The 22,361-nt window shown below is 38.7% G+C and overlaps 1 long non-coding RNA gene across 1 annotated transcript in view; it reads right to left on the bottom strand.

Moving 5' to 3' along the window:
- Positions 1-6,032: 6,032 nt before the first annotated feature.
- Positions 6,033-22,361, bottom strand: part of LOC128588312 (uncharacterized) — a 29,409-nt gene continuing 13,080 nt past the window's right edge. Inside the window, exon 3 of the long non-coding RNA XR_008380747.1 lies at positions 6,033-6,284. This is a non-coding gene — a long non-coding RNA (uncharacterized LOC128588312). The remainder of the gene's footprint in view (positions 6,285-22,361) is intronic.

Below are 22,361 nucleotides of genomic sequence, written 5' to 3'. Positions count from 1 at the left end.
CAGCAACCTCCAACTCCTGGGCTTAGGTAATTCTCTTGCCTCAGCCTCCTGGGTAGCTGGGACTACAGGTGTCCGCCACAATGCCTGGCTATTTTTTGTTGCAGTTTGGCTGGAGCTGGGTTTGAACCTGCCACCCTTGGTATATGGGGTTGGTGCCCTACCCACAGAGCAACAGGCGCCACCCAATTCATAAATTTTTATATTTAAAATTTCATAACTTATTGGTACTTAATTTAATGAAAGGAGTATAATTGGTATAAGAGGAAAGGCAAAGAGTTATCTCTAATTAAATGATGAAAATTTGAGAAATTGAAAGTCTAAGTTTTTCTTTTTAAATCAAGAAAAAATATGCTTTCCACGAGCAACTAGTTTAAGAAAGGAATTTGACATACTATAACCAGGATAAACTATAGCTCTCCGAAGAGCTTCCAGAGAGACATTAAAGGAAGAGTCTGGAAATGTCAAGAGTATTAATATACATACAAAGGAAGAAGACTCGGAACACTTCTAAGAGAGAGAGGTGTTTGGAAAACACGTGAGACAAAGTGATCCCTGAGATTTTTGGGTTCAAAGTAAGTTTTCCATACGCTACGAATCCAAATCTTTACTCCCACTCACCATGACAGTCTGAGCAGGGGGAAATATATTTTTAAGAAACCGAGGCACAGTTTGTTAACCTCATTAAAGCACAAAATTTTCTAGGCATTACTGACTTGTGCAGTGCTGAAACCAAAACGGGCAACTAGGATGTATTGAATATTTGGTTAGCCAGACAGGGTGATCTTCCTTTACCCAGCACTGTCTTCATCCAATCTGGGATTGTTTGCAAAAAGAGTAGAAATGTTTGAGTGTGAAGAAGACTAAAACAGGATATTTTATCTTCAGAAGCAGCTCTGGAATCTATATGAGACAGGTTAGGGTTGACAATCTCATTCTTTCTCTTTCTGCTCTTCAGACTTGATAATTTCAAGTTCACTTATCTTTTCATATGCCTGTTCAAATCTGCTGTGACTTATAGCAAGTTTTTTTTTTTTTATTTTAGTGAATGTATTTTTAAGCACAGAATTTGCTTGGCTCCTTTTTGTAATTTATGTATCTTTCTTGACACACTCATTTAGTTTATGCATTATTTTCTAATTTCTTTTGGCTTATGATTTTCTATAACTCAATTAAGCATATGTCAGACCATTGATTTAACTTCTTTAACCAACAGTCTGATAGTTGGGCTTCCTCAGGAATGCTTTTTCATTTTACTCCTTTTTTTTCATTGTAAATGAACAATACTTTCCTGTTCCTTTGAATACTTTGTAATTTTTTGTTGAGAACATGATATTCTGGTTTCTTTGTTGTGGCACTGTAGGACATATTTTTTATACATATATTTTGGATATCATTTTTTATCAAATACATAATTTGCAATATTTTGTTCTTTTTTGTGAAATGCCTTTTCATTCTCTTTTTCACATCCATTGATGCAGAAAAGTCACAAATTTGATTGAGTTTAATTTATCTTTTTTTCTTTTGTTTCCTTGCTGTTGTTATATGTAATGTATACGCTGTATTTAACTTAGTGACAGAAATACTTCCCCGTTTTCTTCTGAGTTCTGTAGTTGGCTCTTACATTTATGCCTTTCATCTATTTTGAGTTAATTTCTGTGTATGGTATAAGGATCCTACTTAATGCTCTTGCATATTGATATCTAGTTTTCCCAGAACCATTTGCTGAAAAAACTGTCCTTTCTCCCTTGGAAAGATCTTGGAACACTTGTCAAAAGTATTCCTTCCTCTTCAAGTCTTTGGAAAATTTTAAGGAGGCTTGGGAGTAATCCTTTTATCAATGCTTGGTAGAGATCATCAGTGAAGTCAGCTGGTCATGGATTCTCATACTGGGAAGTTGATTGTTGCCTGGGTAAGATAGATCTATTCAGATTTTCCATGTTTTCATGAGTCAGTTTTGATAAGTTGTGTGTTTATAGATATCTAATTATCTTTTCATATCTAATTACATTTTATAATCCTGCCAATAGCAAAAATTATTATTCTTTTGTCATTTCTTTAATAGGAGTCACCTAGTGGTTTCCTATTAAATAAAAGACCAGAGGATTTCTAAATATCTATGGACATAATCTTGTGATTTTTCTTTTTAGACTTGTTTATATTTATGCAATGAATTATGTTAATTTTCTACTTATTAAACTATCCTTGTGTTCATGCAATGAATTTCACTAAGTCATGAGATATTTTTACATATGCAGTTGAGTCGTATAGAATAATGTTTAAGGCTTTTGTAGCTCTATTTATGAATGAGATTGTTGAATAGTTTTATTTTTGAATAAAATATTTATTGTATTTTAGTATTGTACTTTACTCCTTACTCATTTGAAAGGAGTAAAGTACAATACTAAAATACAATAAATATTTTATTCAAAAATAAAACTATTCCTTTATTTCATTAAAGGAAAGGAGTAAAATACAATACTAAAATACAATAAATATTTTTTATTTACACACTATGCTATGATAAAAGTATTGTATTGTATTGTATTTTACTCCTTTCATTAATCAGAAGTTTTCCTTCTTTTTCCATTTTGGCACAATTTAAATAGCATAAGAAATAATTTGAATTTTTAGAAGTTTGTTAAATTTTTGTCTATTTTCCTTCCTCTATCAAATTGTTCTGTTAAACTTTATATCTCTAACAGAGTCATTTTTTAATAAATTATATTTTTCTGAGGACTCATCCATTTAATTGATGTTTTCAAGTGTTAAAGGGAAAACTTTGTACAAATTAAATTTAACAGAGTTTAACTGAGGAAAGAACAATTCATGTATCAGGCAGCCCTCAGAATTAGAATGTTCATAGTGCTGCCACATGGTCAGATAACATTCATGGAGAGAAAAAGGAAAGTAAGGTACAAAAAACAGAAATGAGGTTCAGAAATAGCTGGATTGGTTACAGCTTGATGTTTACCTTATTTGAATGTGGTTTGAACAGGTGACCACCTATGACTGGCTGTTAATGGGTGGCTTTGATTGACTGAGCCCCTACTACTTTTTAGAAGAGTTACAGTCTGTTTACACATCCAGTAAGGTTACAGTTCACTAAGCTTGGAGAAACCTTCAGGCGACACTTAAACTATGTACTTAAAGAGGCAGCTTTAGGCTGGATTTAATTTGGTACAAGTTGTTTTTCTGTAATTATACAAAGTAGTTTGATAGTTATTTTTCTCTTATTTCCCATTTTAGAATGTTTGTCCCTTTTTTTTTTTTTTTTACCATATTGTTCATCTTTCTAGAGAACCAGCTTTTGTGTTTATTTGGTTTAAGGCTTACTTTTTTCTAATATATTAATTTCTTAAAAAATGTCTTTTCTTAGTTGTTTCCCTAGAGTTTGCCATCTGCATTTATAACCAATCTAAGTCTACTTTCAAATTACTCTGCTTCATGAGTAGTGCAGACACTTTATAAGCGTATTCTGTCTTTCCCTCCTATCATTATGACATTACTAACATTTATTTTATTTACACACAAGCAATAGTCACCTAATGCATTGTTATTATTAATTTGAACAAAGAGTTATCTGTTAGATCAATTCAGAAAAAGAAAATATTTTATTTTACTTTGGATTATTTCTTTCCTAATGTTCTCTTTTCTTTATGTAGATACAAATGTCTGGCCCATATAGTTTTTCTTCTGCCTGCAGAATTTCTTTTAACAATCCCAGCAGAATGGGTCTGCTAGCAATGAATTTCCTCATTTTTGTATATCTGAGAAAGTCTTTGTTTCTTCTTCACTTTTTTTTTTTTTTTGCAGTTTTTGGCTGGGGCCAGGTTTGAACCTGCCACCTCTGGTACATGGGGCTGGCACCCTACTCCTTTGAGCCACAGGTGCTGCCCTCTTCACTTTTGAAGGATAATTTAATTGAAAATAGAATCCTAGATTGGCAGATTTTTTTCATTTGACACTTTATTTTACTCCATTCTGCTCTTGCTTGCCTGGTTTCCAAATGAGAAGTCCAATACAATTTGTATCCCTGCTTGACAGATGTGGTATTTTCTTTATATGGATTCTTTGAAGATTGTTCACTTTGCCTTTGGTTTTTGAAGTTCCAATGTGATATGCCTGGGCATAGATGTTACTTACTGCTTGTTGTTCTCTGAGTTTCCAAGAGCTCTGGTCTGGTGTTTGTCCTTAATTCTGGAAATTTTTTTGCTATTGTTTCTTCAATTATTTCCTCTGTTTTTATTTTCTTCTCATTCTGATATTCCAATTATCCTCATCTTACACTCTTGAAAATGTCTCCTGATTCTTAATCTTTTTTTTTTTTAATTCTTTTTTTCCTCAGTGAATTTCAGTTGGGGAATCTTCTATTTTCTGCAAGCTTTCTGATGCCTTCTTTGGCTGTTGTAATCATTAAAGATATTCTTCATTCTGTTATGATATTTTTTTATTTCTGAGGTTTTAATTTCATTCTTTCTTAGGGTTTACTTCTGTCTGCTTAATTGCCTACTTGCTCTTGCATGTTGTTCGCTTTCCTCATTAGATCTCTAAACATATTAATTACAGTTATTTTTATGCCCTATCCAGTACTTTCCCCACTTGTGCCATATCTAACTCTGGTTCTGATGTGAGGGAGGCAGACTACTGTGAGATGGCACCCAATGTGGGGCCCTTTCCGCATTACTCAGGTTTCAATTTGTAAGGGAAAGGCTGTTTCTCGGAGATCATCCAACAGTCCCTTTGTAGAGGGGAAGGGCTGTTTCTTGGAGGGCTGCTGGCTACAGCCCAAAAGAAAAAAACTCTACCCTGAACACGCAAAACTCTGCCCTAAATGGGCTTTCCCGCCTTAGCAGGTGGAATTCTGCCTTGGCTCCACCCCAAATGAGCTTTCCTGCCTCAACTGACTGTAAAGCAGCTGATGTCAGTGCAGCGGCCTTTCACCCCAGGCAGGAAGCCCCACCCAGGTGCCTCAGTAAACTCGGCCTGATGGTTGAGCTGTGTTCTCCAGGTCTGCCTTTCTTTATCCCTCGCTGTGCCCTTCCTCTCCTTACATGATGTTTGCTTGTCATTTCAGATTGTATTTTTTCCTGTGTTTTAGCATACAGTAGATGTTGAATATCCTTTATCCACAATGTTTGAGAGCAGACATGTTTCAAATTTTAGATCTTTTTAGATTTTGAAATATTTGCATATACATAATGCAATATTTTGGGAATGAGAGCTAAATATAAACATGCTTAATTCACACCTATACACATAGTCTGAAGATAATTTTATTTTTTCTCTCAGACGTTGAAGAAGCTGCGTTTTGACTGCCGCCTGTAAAGTGATGTCAGGTGTGGAATTTTTCATTTGGGCATCATATCAGTGCTCAAAAAGTTTTAAATTGGGGGGGTTTCAGATTTTGTATTTTCACATTAGGAACAGCCAATCTTTATTAGTTTCTTGTGGGTGCTCTAAAAAATACAACAAATTGGGTGGCTTGAAACAATAGAAATGTATTTTCTCACAATTCTGATGGCCAGAAGTCTAAAATCAACAATTGATTTAGGAGATAAACTTTTGAATTGGAATATTGTTACATGGATTATGAGTTATGTCAATTATTGTTTATTATGGGTCATGGGTTATAGGAATTACTGTTTTTTAAAATAAGTGTTAATTGTTGTTGTTTATAATACGCATTAGTAAGGTTCTTGCTTTTAACTTTTATGTATAAAACTGTGATTTTAGAAATGGAAGAACAGAACATCTTGGAGAGGCTACTCTCACTGTTCTTCAGAACTGCTGGCCTTTCTGCTAATGAAGATTGCTGAACCTATCCCCATCTCTACATATTGGCTGCCAGTGACAGACAGCCAGAACCCTCTTCCTCTGGTAATGAAGAAATAGCAATGAGCCATTCTCTAAGTTCAGACTGTGGCTGCCCAACCAGGTTCACTGCCCACTACTCAAGAGAAGCCAATATGCAGAGACAGCAGGTGTTATAGCAGAGAAAGTGTTTAATTCTGTAGAATACTAAGTGGGGAGACAAGAGGAGTTTCTCAGATCTGCCTCTCTGAGAATTTGGGAGACAAGGTTTTTAAAGACAGTTTGGAAGGCAAAAGATCAGCCAATCAGGGAAAAGTCTCATGTTGACTTGGCTCCTGGGTTGGGGTCGTGATTCCAGCAGAGTTAGTTCTTGGTATGGGCCATCAGTCTGGGCAAGTCAGCCAATCCACTGGAATGCAGGATCTGGGAGATATCTCCAAAACCACCTTTAGGTTTCGAAACGGTGATGTAATCTATGGAGAGAGTTAAGAATTTTTATGACTACCAACTATGTGATTCCAGAGTAGTAATTATGAACAGTGACTAATTATTATCATTATTTTTAGCTAGGCCTATTCCTTCACAGAGTTTTGGGGCCCATGTTTTCAAAACGAGCCACTAAATGCACCTGCTACCTGAGTGCTTGTCATCTACACAGTAGTGTTAAGTGGTTTGTTATTTGGCACATAGATGGTTACTTGGATATCACAGGGCATGTCTTTTTAATCTCTATATAACTGCTCCTAAAGTAGTTTTCTTATATTCTTGGCAAATATTTGTGTTTATCTAGGCTTTTAAGAGCTCATGATAGCAGTGCATTATTGCTGCTATTCCTGCATAACAAAAATGACCTTGAATTTCTGTAGCTCTTTTTATTCTCAGCTTACAAAGAAAGTACTGCCTTAATATTCTATTCATTTTGTCCTCTGAGATGAAAAAGGAATTCCAGTCTTTGGATTGGGGGCAGGGTAATTAATTGAATGTGACACTCCAGAACTGTGATCTATCAAACTAATCTTATTTCTGTCTGCTCTACCAATCATCAAGAAGACAAGTGAGAGACAGAAGCAGAGACAGAAGCCAGGGCTTAATGCCAACCTGACCAGCAGCCAGGACACAGTGCCAGAAACTAACCTCACCTCTGTTGTTCTATGATCCAGAATTCATATATTAGTGATTCATTTCTTCAGGTTAAACCAGTGTATAACTAAACATCAGTGAGCTAATAGAAGCAATTCCCAAGGAACTTCACATCCATTTTAGAAGTTTTAAAATATTGTATTGTTTGTTACAATGAGAGTATTGTTTTATCTAACTTATTGTTGACATGAGAATCAGTTTAAATTTTGGATAGCTATATGTATACACTCACATATTTTCATTTACATTTTACTGAGACTCTTCAATAGGTTTTTATACCACTAATTTTTACCTTGAAGGATTCGTTATGAAAATGAATGAGATGGCTAATTTTATGTGTCAGCTGTTCATAATTGCTACTCTGGAGTCACATAGTTGGTAGTCACAAGGTTCCCAGATATGTGGTAAACATTATTCTGGGTGTGTCTGTGAGAGTGCTTCTGGATGAGAAGCGTTCAGATCGGCCCACCAACCCAGGAGTGGATTAACAAGCTGTGGTATATGTATACCATGGAATACTATTCAGCCATTAAAAAAAATGGAGACTTTACATCCTTCGTATTAACCTGGATGGACATGGAAGACATTATTCTTAGTAAAGCATCACGAGAATGGAGAAGCATGAATCCTATGTACTCAATTTTGATATGAGGACAATTAATGACAATTAAGGTTATGGGGAGGGAAACAGAAAGAGGGACGGAGGGAGGGGGGTGGGGCCTTGGTTTGTGTCACACTTTATGGGGGAAAGACATGATTGCAAGAGGGACTTTACCTAACAATTGCAATCAGTGTAACCTGGTTTATTGTACCCTCAATGAATCCCCAACAATAAATAAATAAATTAATTAATTAAAAATTAAAAAAAAAATAAAAAAAAGATTGGCAGACTGAGAAAGCAGATTGCTCTCCCTAAGGTGGGTAGTCCTCATCCAGTCAATCAGAGGTCTAAACAGACAAAAGAAGAGAATTTGCTCTTTGGTTGACAGTCTTCAGCTGGGACATCAGTCTCCTCCTAGCTTCAAATCCTTACTAGAACCTGAACCATCAGCTCATTTGGTTGTTAGGCCTCCAGAGCATGGACTTCTCAGTCTCCGTAATCCTGGAGCTGATTCCTTATAAAATATCTATATCTATACCTACATCTACATCATCTATATTTCTGTCTGAAGCTATATAAATAAAAATTTAGAGGAACAGAGCAAATTTTGTTTTGGAGAACACTGCCTAATTCAATTACCCAGAAGTACTCTGCTGTCCAAGCTTCCCTGTTTGTGATTGGTTATGACAAGGACACAAGACAGTCACAGCTAAAGAGTGGGGGGTGGGGGAGACACAGCAGTGGTTCCTACACATCCACTTAAGGTGAACAACCAAATGTGTGAAAACAAACTGTCAGTGGGGTCAGGAGACCCCCCCCCATTGGTATGTGAATATTAAATAGCTTTGGTTATTAGACATTCTATTCAATTAACATCTGTGACATTAAAAAAAGCAATAGGCTCAGAGTAAATATTATTTCATAAAACAGCCATAGAATGTTGTGATGCTGTGTCTGAAAATGAACAGAGCTTGGTACTGAAGCAAACATATCCAAATGTAGCCACAGGCCCCAGGAGAAAGGTATCTGGGTCATGCTGTGTTCACAGAAAATCTTTGTTATCTGACCTTTGTATTAAAAAAGTTTTAATGGCAAAATAATTGAGGGTGAAATAAATTGCCTATTTGTCTATTTGTCTATTTGTTCTCCTGAGAGGAGAAAATGATATATAATAAATGCTCATTATAAGCATTATCTTCTCCCAAAAGCCTTTTCGAGGTGTCTGAATGCTGTTTTGAGGACCAGACATGGGAGCCGATTTCTGTACACACTGTTCACTATATTTAATGCCTTTACTGCCTAATTAGAAGAAGAAACAAAGGTTTTACCCTATATTTAGAATCCACCTATAATGGGAATAATTGGGGAAATGCGGGCTGGCAGTGGCCAGCAGCAGCACCTGGACATTGTCTGGACGTTTCCAGGCTGCGGCAGCATTTAGGAGCTAATGACTAGAGGAGGTTGATTCTAGCGTCACAGGCGTAGGCAGAGATCTAGGGACCTGGGGCATGTGACTTATTTGCACCCTGGGAAGAGTGAATGCAGGGACAACAGACTCATCTGCGTCATTGTGGAAAATGGTCATCTGGTTTCGACACTTAACCTGTAACTCACGTGTAGAAGGCAGCCTTATTTATGTGAGCCTTATGGATTTTTCTTGGCAAGCCAGTGGGCATGTATAAAGGTTTTGGAAGCTACACTAAACACAATGACAGATTCCAAAAGAACTGTTTAATTATGTATGTAGCTCACTTTACACCAAGTTCTTCAATCTTGTCTTCAGCAATATTAACATTTGACACTGAGTAATTCTCTGCAGTGGGTGGGACCTGTTCTGTGCACCCCTGCCTCTGCCTGCTGGACACCAGCAGCAGCTGTGACAACAAAATATCTTCCTACATTTCCAAATATCCACTGGGCAACAATATTTCCCCCAATTGGAACCACTGCTCTTCAAAGAAAATGTTTCTTTCTTTAGATAACAGCAACTGTTATGATTTTTATGAATTGGATTTTTAATAGAATTTTTTTTCACACATCAACAGTCTAATGCTTTTATGTACTTTGACCTTTAATTTTTTGTAAAGAAAAAAGTTATTTTAAAAAAATCTCTCTGCAGGCTCAGTGCCTGTGCCTCAAGCAGTTAACATATACACGTGAGTTGGCGGGTTTGAATCCAGCCCAGGCCTGCCAAACAACAATGACAACCACAACCAAAAAATAAAAATAGCCAGGCATTGTGGGGGGTGCCTATAGTCCCAGCTACTTGGGAAGCGGAGGCAGGAGAATCGCTTGAGCCCAAGAGTTGGAGGTTGCCGTGAGCTGTGATGCAACAGCACTCTACCCTGGGCGACAGCTTGAGGCTCTGTCTCAAAAAAAAAAAAAAAAGCCCTCTGCTTTAAATATTCTGTTTTCTCAAAAATTTGTTTGCCAATGGATTAAAACAAAGCTCAGTACAGGTTTTGTTTTGTTTGTTTGTTTTTTCCTGTGCCAGAAACTAAAGGCCAGAACTAAATATCTTCAGCTTTAGGGGTCACGCGGTCTCTATGGCAGCTACACAGTTATTCAACTCTGCTGTCACAATATAAAAGCAGCCGAAACATACATAAAATGTTAAAGAGTGGGCATGGCAGCTATATTTTAGTAAGACTTTTTTTATAAAATAGTCTGCTTTCCCTGGTGCCTGCCTGGTTAAAGAATTAAAGTAAAACTTCAAAAGCATCAAGTTTGATAAGTAGTTTCTGTTACCATTTTCATAATAGAGAACAAAGAACAGAGGGGATTAGGTTAAATAAGAGCGAATGCTTCCCAATCGTAAAATACAGTATAAGAAGAAAAGAATTACTCACTGAGTCACCACTTCATGACCTGACATGCACCATGTATGATTTTTACACAGACCCTCCCCTGTGTGTGGGCAATGTTATCCTCAAATTACGTGTAAAGTTATTGGCTCAGAAAACTTAAGCTACTTGAATAAGATCATACAACTAATAAGTGACGGGGCCTTGATGCAAACCCAGGTGTTCTGACCTCGTTCCAGCATCCTTTTCTTCCTCGTCTCATTCTGCTCTGCAGGAAAAGGACAATTGAAGTATGAAATCATCTCTTTTATTAAAAACCTGCTGAAAATAGACTCCTCAGCCTGGCTTTTTATGGTTCAGTAGTAGTGCCATAAGGAGATAGTATCATAGCAGCTTTCAACGGTTTTGTTATAATATTTTTAAGTCACTTTCTTAAAGTTATTTTAGAGCCCTGAGAGGGTTTATTGTACGACAGGGATGAAGATACAGTTGGGAGACTTTCAGAATAAGATGACTGGTTGCATTTCAATCACTGATTCGCTAAATAAACATTTAGTAAGAGCATTCAACAGTGCAGGGCCTTGCTCTGGGTATTGAGAGTGCTGCAGAAAACGAGCCCATGAGATGCTTTTGCTCTCACAAGTATATTCTCCGGTTCAAGAGACAGCCAGACCAACGAATGAACCCAAAGGGTCAAGAACATAATGCAGAGAGATGGAGCAGGTCTGTGTTTGGGGGAGGAGCTGGTGATAGACAAATTAGACATTTTTTGTCACAAAAGGCATTTTATTTGAAGTGAAACTTGAATGACCAGAAAAACTAGCCACGAAATTAGTCTGTTGAGGAATTTCTATACAGGAGGAAGAGTAAGTACAAAGGCCTTAAGGTGGGAACAACTGTTGATTTTAAAATAAAGCTTTGCAAATTGGCAAGCTCCGTCCATTTTTCCAGTCAGTGTTTTCAGTTTAGAATCCTTAAACACAAATGGCCATCCTAACTCAGCTGTTATTTGAAGAAAGATTGCAACATGCAATCTAATAATAATAACAACAAAACAACAATAAAAACCACATGTATGGATGAAAATGATCATAAATGAAACCAGAGCTAATTCAGGTTGGAACAAGGAGCATTGCTTCAAATGAAGTAATTCAAATTAGTACCCCTGGGCAGATTAGGTAAGATACTGCATACATAAACCAAGAATGGCTTTTCAGAGGCCTGGAACATCCCCGTAGGAGAGGGGGAATGTCAGGAAGCTTCCCACTTCCTGGGAAGCTACCTTTGGATGGCTACCAGTCTGCCACGTGACTTCCAAAGTATCGTGTATTTTACCCCCACGTATAAAATACATCTACCGTGTTCCACCTGTCAAATCGCATTAATGATATGGCACTGGGCTAAGGCTTGGATTTTCAGATCTTATTTTCTAAATGAGGTCTTGGTCCAGATAAGGCTTTTGGGTATGACACCTTTCAGTCTAAAGACATGTAAACTCCAGAGATGCTCTCTCGTCTCTTTCCATCCACCACCCAACGTAACAGTGATGAGAGAGGAGTGACAGAACCAGAATAGACACACCCATTCACAAAGAAGGGGACAGGGAGTGCAAGGCCGTCACTCGGTCATAACCACCAGTGTCCAACCCTTTTGGCACCAGGAACCGGTTTCCTGAAGACAATTTTCCATGGACTGGGTGGGGGGAGCAATGGATTCTTATAAGGAGCACATGACTTAGACCCTCATAGTAGGGTTCATGTCTGACAGGAGGTGGCGCTCGAGTGGTGATGTGAGACGGGCAGCAGCTGAAAACACAGACTGAGCTGTGCTTGCTCTCCTGCTGTGCCACCTGGTTCTTTTATTTTTATTTTATCTTCTGCCACCTGGTTCTTAACAGTCTACAGGAGCAGCCTGGACTGCTATGTGGCCTGAAAGTTGGGGACTGCAATGCCGTTCATAACAAATCTGAATTCAGATTTGCGCCAGGCATCTTTTACCAGCACCTGCTAAAGGCCCGTTCCTGTTCCCGGGAACCCGTTCTCCATGCCTCTTGGATCTGGCTCCAGCCTCTGAGTCATTCTCCCTTTTTAATTTAAAACCCCCCTCGTGTTTGTAGCTTTCCAGCCTCCTTCCTTCCCATCAGAATTTAAGGGCTTAAAGACTTACTTCATTTTGAATGGTCTCTCACCTTTTCAGTCCAAAATTGTGTAAGTTCTTTAAAAACTTTGAGAGTTTTCATGTAATTCAAATTATAATTTATAACAGGAGATGAAATCCACTCCCACATATCTGTTTAAGACGAGTCCCTGTCTACATGGGGTCAACTCACTGGTAAGTCAGGGTGCTATAAAACACTGCCTTCAAGATTTTAAAAGTTCTACGTTTGATTGAGAGGCTTCCCAAGGCACCATCTTGATTTTTTCTGAGATCTAACAAAGGATATTGAGATCCTTTAACTATTCTGGGTTTGATATTTCCCCTTAGGCTATTTCTTCCTTTGAGAGTCCTTTGCTAGGGATCCAGAAAGTCCTGACTTGGAAATGTGTACTTTGTCTTTTTGGAAACTGAAGAGTTTCTACTTTAATCTTTTTTATATCCTTATCTTATGTAGAACAGCTAAAGGAAACCAGCTGGCATTTGCAATATTATGCCTGGAAATCTCCTTAGCCAAAGCTACACAGTTTATTAGGTATATTTGCTAGTTTCTATGTTCCTACAGATTACATCGTTGCCAAACTAACCCCTCCTTGCTTGGAATCACCATTACTGCAGCCTCCCTGCCTTTACAACCGGGTTAACAGCAACCAGAAGGCCGGCACACGCTGTCCATTTCAGAGCCAATGCCACATGTTCAGGCTTTTGTCAGAGCAGTTTAGGTTGGAGGCAAAACTCTCCCCTAATAAATCCCTTCTATTTATGTCTTGGTTATTTACTGTTGTTCAACAATCATCCAAGAACTTAGTGGTTTAAAACAATGATTATTTATTACTTCTAAAGGTTCTGTGAGATGACCAGACTCAGCTGGCTGGTTCCTGTCCTGCTGTCTCATGTATGAGCAGCCGGTCAGACGGCTGCTAATTAGATGTTTTCCTGGGACACTTAGGCATTTCCTACCCCAGGTAGACTGTTCCTCCATGTGGTCACCCATCACCCCTTTTCAAGTGGTCTTTCCAGGAGGCTAATTGACTTTGCACTACAAGTGGGTCAGAGTTCCCAAATGGTAAAAAGGTGGAAACAGCTAATCTTTCTTCAAGCTTAGGCTTGAAACTGGCAAATGCCACTTCGATCCCATTCCGTGGGTTTAAGTTAGATCCAAGTGAGGCCCGATTCAGCGTTGTAGGGAACTACATAAAAGTGAGATTCCTAGAGGCCCAGTTCCCTGATGTCTTTGGACATCAGCTGTCACAAGCAGGTGACCTTTTGCATCCAGCTTCTTTTGCTTAAGAGTGTGTTTGTGGGATGCATTCACGTGGTCCCAGGAAGCTGTGGTTCAGGGCCTCTTTAGAGCCATGTCATATTCCATTATATAAATTTACCACAGTTTCATTATTTACTCCTTTGCGTTGATTCTAGTTTTTGTCTATGATGAACAGTGCTGTCATGAAACTTCTCGTGCCTGTCTTTTTGTGCACAGGTTAACATAGCTATCTGTTTATACCCAGGCATGGAATCACAGAGTCTAGGATACCATGAGTTCTCTTTAGTGGATAATGTCAACCAGTCTTATAAGCCAGCAGTCTGGAATCCTGCTCAGCTCTTCTATCTCCTTCATTTCCATCATCTACATTGTGATCACATTCTCTGCATCTTTCCTTAGAAATTTGTTGCCATTCCATCTGCACTTGCACTGTGTTAGCCAAGAACAAGAATATAAAAAATGTTTACTTTCTCTCTTGTCCACGTGGCAGGTGTTAACAGCTGATCATACGTGCTTTCTTGCTCAATCTCTTTGCAATTTCAGAATTGATCTCAGTAAATTTTAGGAAGCCAATACTTAGTTTTATTATACATGTGGACTCACAAATTAGTAGGATCATAAAATGTACATCTGACAAAGGATCCGTGTACAGAGGAGAGCAAAAAAAAAGAAAGAAAGAAAGAAAATGCAGACACATTTTCAGAGAAAAAGCTACCCTACTGATGCCTATCACATGGTGATACCTCCATTTGATTAACATAATCTTTTGAGCAAACATCCTCCTATACATTGCTATTATAATTCAATTCAACTTTAAAAAGTAATAGATAACATTGCTAAAACATGTACATTTTTCTTGGCACCCCATGGTATAAAGAACTACAATTAAGAGGAAAAGGTAAATAGCCCAATAAAAAGTCCAAAAGATTTCAGAAGAAACTTCCCCCAAACAAATACAATGGCCAAGAAACATGAAAAAGTGTTCAACTTCACTTCCTATCAGGAAGGTGCAAAATGCATTTTGCAAATAGGTACCGTGACATACCTCCAGAATGGAGAAAACTGAAAGTGCCGACAGCTACAAATCCTGGTGAGGACCCAGGGTGACTGGGATCCTCGCAGTGGGAGTGTAAATGCTGAGTGGAAGTGTAAATGCAGAACATTCACTTTGAAAAGCTATTTGGTAGCTTCTTATGAAAGAGAATGCACACCCACCCTCAAAAAATAAAAGATTTGGAGAAGAATATCCATGGAGGTTTTATTAATATTAAAAACTGCAAAGAGCTCAGGTGTCCAGCAGTCAGAGAATATTTCAACACTCTGTGGTATATTTACTCACACAATATTACTGATTTAAATTATCGTTCAGTAAGAAGTAATGTGCTGACAGTACTCATACTAACATGGATGAATCTCAAAGACATTATGCTGAGTGGAACAAACTTTTCATAAAAGGTATATATTGTATAATTTAATTTATATAAACTCCTAAAATAGTCAAAACTAATCTATGGTTTAAAAAATCAAAACGGTGTTTACCTCTATGGGTAGATACAGTGGATGAGAGAGTTTTCTAGAGTGAGGGAAAGGCTTTGTATCTTGATAAAGATCAAATAAATGCAAGAAATAGACAAAGTTCAGCAAATGTATATTTTTGTGCATTGTATCGTACGTAAGTGGTACCTCAAGAGATAAAATTGTACACAAATGAGCTCTGGTGAATTACATGCATGCTCATGTGTAAATGGCATTTTCGATTTACATTGAAATGAATTAAAAAATAAAATAGATTGATAGAGGACTAGATGGATGGATGGATATATAATAAAGGAAGTTTAGAAAAATGTGAATGGTAATGTCCAGCTAATAATTATATGGGTGCTCCCTTTAAAATTATTTCAATTTTGCTACTTGCTTAAAATTTTTCATAATAAAATATTTCAACAATTATTAGTCACCCATGGGTAATGCCTCTTTTTTAGTCATTTTGATTTTATACCAGGTTCTTGTCTGATCTCCTTGTCACAGATATCTACCTTTTCTGAGCTGCGTTCACATTGGTGCCAGAGTTTTTAACTAAAAAGAAAATATAAACATGCCATTCTTTTTAGCTTGACATAGAAGGTCCTTCAAAATTTCACTCCTTTCTAACTCTCAGGTTTCTCTATCCTTTCTCTTTGGAGCCTACTTTACATGCTCCAAACAGCTACACATATTGTAGATCAGCCATGTTGAACTTCCACAGCTTCAGGGCACATCAAGGTTTATGGACAATCTAATGAAACCCTCTCCTCACCCTCCCGAGCCCCAAATCATTTGTCACCATTTATGTGAAGCCTGTTTACCTTTTCCAGTAACTACCTTATTATATTTCCATGTCCCATATTCAACACCATAATTAAAGCATTGATTACACTGTGTTATAATGTTTTTCCATTTCCATCTCACATCTTAATCCAGTCGTGTCAAACTTTTGGATACATTCAAATTATCTGAAGGACTAGTAAGTTTGTCTGATTGAGACAAAAATTGCTGGACTTCATCCCCAAAGTAGGTCTTGGAGGAGGTTTACAATGTGCATTTCTAAGTTCTTAGGTGATGCTGAGCAATCCAGGAAATACACTGTTAAAGCCTCTGCACTAAAGGATGCCTTCCTGGAAAATAGGGTACCATGCCCAAATGATATTTGTGTTTCTAGAATATAGGACAATGTCTAAAAGAGAGATTCAGCATTTAATAAATTTATGTACAGTTTCTGATTCATGTTTTAAAGAATTTTTTAAAAATTATACTGCATAAAGAATGAGGGGTGAGTTTTGGGCTACATTCATTTCTCTCTGAAGCATGTAATGTAGGCACTAAGGCTTTGCCTAGTTAAGAAAGTCTGCAATCCCTTTGGACAGTCATTTTTTTTTTTTTTTTGCTATCACTTCAGTTGTCTACAGAAGATATTCATTTTTTAATAGTCAGACCCAACTTTCTAGGTTTTGCAGACTAGAATAGAAACAATCTCAAATCCCCTAGAAAAAGTGACAAAGATGAATAAAACTCACACATGGGAACAAATTTCTGATTCAGCCTTGCAGGTTAAACTGCTAGGTGATATTCTCAGAAGATAGCTCTTTTGTGGTGAGATAGCAACAAACTAGACAGCCTGTCAGGAGGATGGAGTTAGGAAAACACATGTGAATTTCTCCTCTTCTTCCCTATACCAGAAATTACAGCAGGGATTTGTTAGGGGGTGAGCCAGTTAGGCCAAGGCAAAATTCTGATAGATTTATAGTATTTTTGAGTGAGAGGCAGCATGTCTCCCAAAGGTATCTAGATCCTAATCCTTAGAATCTGTAAACACTGCTATGAGATAAAAGGGACTTTTGTAATTAGGGGTCTTGAGCTGGGAAGATTATCCTGGATAATGGGAGTAGGCCCGGTTTAATTACAAGGAGGGCAGGAGACTCAAAGTCAGGGAAGAAATGTGACAACAGGAGCAGAGATCAGGGTAATGTGGGGCCATAAACTAGGGGGTATGGGCAGCTTCTAGAAGCTGGAGAAAGCAATGGAATGGTTTCTCCCACAGACTTTCAAGAAACTGAGACTGATTTTAGACTTCTGACCATGAGAACTTCAAGGTAATAAATTGTTTGGCTTTAAGCCACTGAATCTGTGGCAATTTGTCACAGGGGCCATGGGGGACACACCTTGTCTGATAAAGCTGTTTACGGTGCAGTTGTCTTAGTAACAGATTTAGTGACCTCCACTGGTTTATATTTTAGTAGGTTTTAGGATCAACTCCAGGCCTGAGGAAAACTACCAGGAACTTAAGCTTAAAATCTTGGATTCTTCAGTAATTGTCATATAAACCTTAATACATATCTATGTCAAAAGAATCAATAGAGTGTCATCAGAAGAGCTTGGAATGACATTTGGGTGAGAGAGAGCTCAGCTATTCTCTTGACTATATCACTCACATGTGTATTTGGGTAAGACATTCATGTTTCTAGACATGATTGGAAAATGTGTGGGATTAGATTAGAACTAAATTTTTTTTGTTTGTTTGTTTGTTTGTAGCCCTCGGTAGAGTGCCGTGGCCTCACACAGCTCACAGCAACCTCCAGCTCCTGGGCTTAAGCGATTCTCTTGCCTCAGCCTCCCAAGTAGCTGGGACTACAGGCGCCTGCCACAACTCCCGGCTATTGATTAGAACTAAATTTTTTTATTTATTTTTATTTATTTATTTATTTATTTGCAGTTTTTGGCTGGGGCTGGGTTTGAACCCGCCACCTCCGGCATATGGGGCTGGCGCCCTACTCCTTTGAGCCACAAGCGCCACCATAGAACTAAATTATTTTTTAATGGTACTTCAGTACATTTATTTCTTTATCAAAAAAGAGATAAAACTTATCACATTTATATCAATTGATTAGAAGAAAAATATTCTAAATAGCTCCTAGCTCTACAGCTCAAGGGGACATAAATAATACTTGACTCAAAGTTCATGAGGAAAGGTAAGGAAAGGTATTCAGGATGTTCATTATTATTATAGTAAATAAAAATAGGGTTATAGAGTCTCACAGAGAAAAAGTTACATTTATTTCAACATTACCACCAACATAATTAAAACTATCTTAGATGAGAGAAGTAAAATATCAGGTATTTTGGGGGGGAGAGGCAAGATATCCAACTGGAGCCAGACTCTGACAGAAGCTCCCATCTAGAGGGAAGGATAATGTTCAGAAAGTACCCAATTAAGCTGAAGACTGGGAGCCAAGCTGAAAGAGAAGAGTGATAACTGCAGGTCACCTCTGCTGAGGCAAGCTGCGACTCTAAGAAAGCAAACTTTAGGTACAAAATTCATCCCAAAGGAAAAGTGTCCATCCCCCACCCAAGAAAGTTGAGTTTTTTTTTTCTTTTTCTCTTCGTTTGCTCCTGTAGGTTTTCTACAGGGAAGTGGTAAACTGAGGTCCTCTTGTCTCACCCACAGGTGAGAGCTGTAGGAAGTGGGATCTACTTCCCCAGAGGGACCCTGTTGTGACCCTGAGCACTATCTTGCCAGGCTGAAAAATTGAACTAACTTTTTCCCTGCCATTCTGAACTTCCAGTCCACCCTTCCCCCATTGCCTGACCAACCAGAAGCCTAATCCCTGCAGAGACTGTGGGAGAAGGCTCATGAGCAGCGCCCTCTGCCCCGCCAGACCAAGCGCCACACCCCCACCCAGCCAGAGCCTCACCTCCAGCCCTGCTAGAGCTGTGGGTCCTGTGCCCCGCCACCCCCACACTCAGCCCTGCAGGAGCATTAACACTGCACCCCGCCCGCCTGGCCAGAGTCCTGAGCCAAGGGCCAAAGTCACTAGGTGCCAGGCACTTCCAGAACTGTGTGCAGTGTCCCCTGCCCTGCTGCTGGACCCATGTGCCCTGCTCCCCCGGAGCTGCTCCTACAGCCAGAACTCCCTGACTGTGACAGTCACCTGGGAGCTGTGCAGGGACACTTCCCACAAAGATCCAGCACCAATAGAGTGATCTGGCCAGGGTCTAATCTTGGAGAAACACCTCCCCAACTCTGAAGACTGCCAGAGGAAACCGGAACTCACCCTATAGGGATACCAGTGTTGCAGAGTGGCAGGGGCAAAGGCACAGTGACTGAGAGAGAAAAGCATTTGCTGTCTTGTTACCCTCAGGATTAGACTGAGTCCAAATGGAGCACTCACCAGTGGCTACTGAGTACCTGAAGCAGGCAGGCCTCTCAGCTCCCCCAGCCGGCTGGTGGCAGAGGTTAGTGGCCAGGCCACTGGCGCATTGACCTTCCTTTGACTCTGACAGGTGCAAAGTCCAGCACATCTGCTTATTGAAGGGAGAAGGACTTCATCACTGTGGGGTCACCAGTGACTGGACACGAAAGAAGAGCAAAGTGGAGAAAGAGACATAGTCCCCTGGTCCAATCTGTCACTCAGTGGGCCTTTCTGACTCCACAGAGCACTGGAGCGAGCCAAATTTGAGCAGCCAGTAGACCTCTGCCATCTAGTTGCTGGAGACCTTTAGAATTCTCTCACTTGAGAGTTCATACTGACTGGGTCAATTGGTTTGGAACTCCTAACCTGGTTTGGAACTCCTAACCTGGGCCAATCACCCAAGGACCCTCTCGGGTGGTAGCCTGGTTGTGTGGTATCAGGAAGGGCTGATTTTCCTCTTCCAGGTTGTTGTCCATGGAGGGTGGGGTGTCTTAGTTGCTTGTATTTCTCCACAGCCAAGAATTCACCAGAGTCACTGATTCACTAGGATCAGACAAGAACCAGCTGAATATAAGACAGAGCTACCTAACCCCACCACACCAAGCAGGTATTCTCAGCCTTAAACTAGTACTGTACGGATTCTTTGCAAAGCTATAGGGGAAAAAGCTGTAGTCATCTGTCCCAGATCCTTGACAAAGGGAAGGTTAACCACAACTCCAGGAGCTCCCAATCCAATTTCATCTTACCTGACCATCTAGCCAATGGTGAAAAACAATCATGAGGCAGAATCAGCGGAAAAACTCTGGCAACATGAATAATCAGAGTAGATCAACTCCACCAAGAAATGATATGGCAGACACAGCACAAGATCCCATTCATAAACAAATGGCTGCGATGTCAGAAATCGAGTTCAGAATTTGGATAGCAAATAAGATCAACATAATGGAGGTAAAAATGGAATTAGAATTTCAAGGAGCAATTCAAAAGATGTCTCAAGAATTCAACGAATTCAAAGACAAAATCACCAAAGATTTTGACACATTGAGGCAAGAATTTGCAGCCCTCAAAGATCTAAGAAATACAATAGAATCCCTCAGTAACAGAATGGAGCAGGCAGAAGAAAGGATCTCTGAAATTGAAGACAAAACTTTTGAATGTTCCCAAATGCTCAACGAAGAAAAAAAGTGGAGAACAAAAACAGATCATTCTCTCTGTGAGCTCTGGGATAATTTGAATAAATCTAATATTCACCTGATAGGAATATCTGAGGGTGATGAGGTTGCTGTGAAGGATACAGAGGCTTTACTTCAGGAAGAAATCAAAGAGAATTTTCCAGACATGCCAAGAGATTCTGAAATTCAGATAGCATACAGTTTCAGATAACAGAACAATTCAACCCCGATAAAAATTCTCATAGACACGTTATAATTAGCTTCACCAAAGTCAATATGAAGGAGAAAATTTTGCAAGCAGCCAGACATAAGAAAACCATAACCTACAAGGGGAAGAATATTAGAATGACTGCAGATCTCTCTGCTAAAATCTTTCAAGCTAGAAGAGGGTGGTCATCGACCTTTAATCTCCTTAAACAAAATAACTTTCAACCCAGGATCCTGTATCCAGCTAAACTGAGTTTCATCTATGATGGAGAACTTAAATACTTTAATGACATTCACATGTTGATGAAATTTGCCATAATTAAATCAGTTCTCCAGGATATTGTCAGACCTGTCCTCCATAATGAACAGCACAATCCTCCACCACAAAAGGAAACTCACTCAGAAACTTTTGATGAAATTCCAACTTCCACAGTGGCGAAAACATTAAAAATGTCCACTATAATTTCAAAAAACTGGATACCCAAAATACTATCTGGCTTATCAATACTCTCAATTAATGTGAATGGTTTAAATTGCCCTCTAAAGAGGCATAGGTTGGCTGACTGGATAGAAAAACTCAAGCCAGATATCTGCTGCATTCAAGAATCTCACCTTACCTTAAAAGATAAACATAGACTCAGGGTGAAGAGATGGTCATTTATATTTCAGGCAAATGGAAATCAGAAAAAAGTAGGTGTTGCAATTTCATTTGCAGATACAATAGGCTTTAAACCAACAAAAGTAAGGAAAGATAAGGATGGTCACTTCATATTTGTTAAGGGTAACACTCAACATGATGAGATTTCAATTATTAACATTTATGCACCCAATCAGAATGTTCCTCAATTTATAAGAGAGACTCTAACAGACATGACCAACTTAATTTCCTCCAGAACCATAACTGTCAGAGATTTTAACACTCCTTTGGCAGTGTTGGATAGATCCTCCAAAAAGAAGCTAAGCAAAGAAATTTTAGACTTAAACTTAACCATTCAACATTTGCATTTAACAGACATCTACAGAAAATTTCATCCTAACAAAACTGAATACACATTCTTCTCATCGCCCATGGATCATCCTCCAAAATTGATCACATCTTAGGTCACATGTCTAATCTCAGGAAATTTAAAAGAATAGAAATAATTCCTTGTACTTTCTCAGACCATCATGGAATAAAAGTTGAACTCAGTAACAACAAAGAATCTGCATATGCATACAAAAACATGGAAATTAAATAACCTCATGCTGAACAATAGCTGGGATTAAGAAGGAAATTACCAAATTTTTGGAACAAGACAATAATGAAGATCAAGACTTCTGGGATACCGCAAAGGTAGTCCTAAAAGGGAAATTTACAGCACTGCAAGCCTTCCTCAAAAAAAAAAAAAAAACGGAAAGAGAGGAAGTCAACAATTTAATGGGACATCTCAAGCAACTGGAAAAGGAAGAACATTCTAACCCTAAACCCAATAGAAGAAAATA

Source organism: Nycticebus coucang, chromosome 6 (genome assembly GCF_027406575.1).
Source record: "Nycticebus coucang isolate mNycCou1 chromosome 6, mNycCou1.pri, whole genome shotgun sequence".
NCBI lineage: Eukaryota > Metazoa > Chordata > Mammalia > Primates > Lorisidae > Nycticebus > Nycticebus coucang.
Note: the sequence above shows the minus strand (reverse complement) of the source record. Positions and strands in the feature narration are given on the sequence as shown.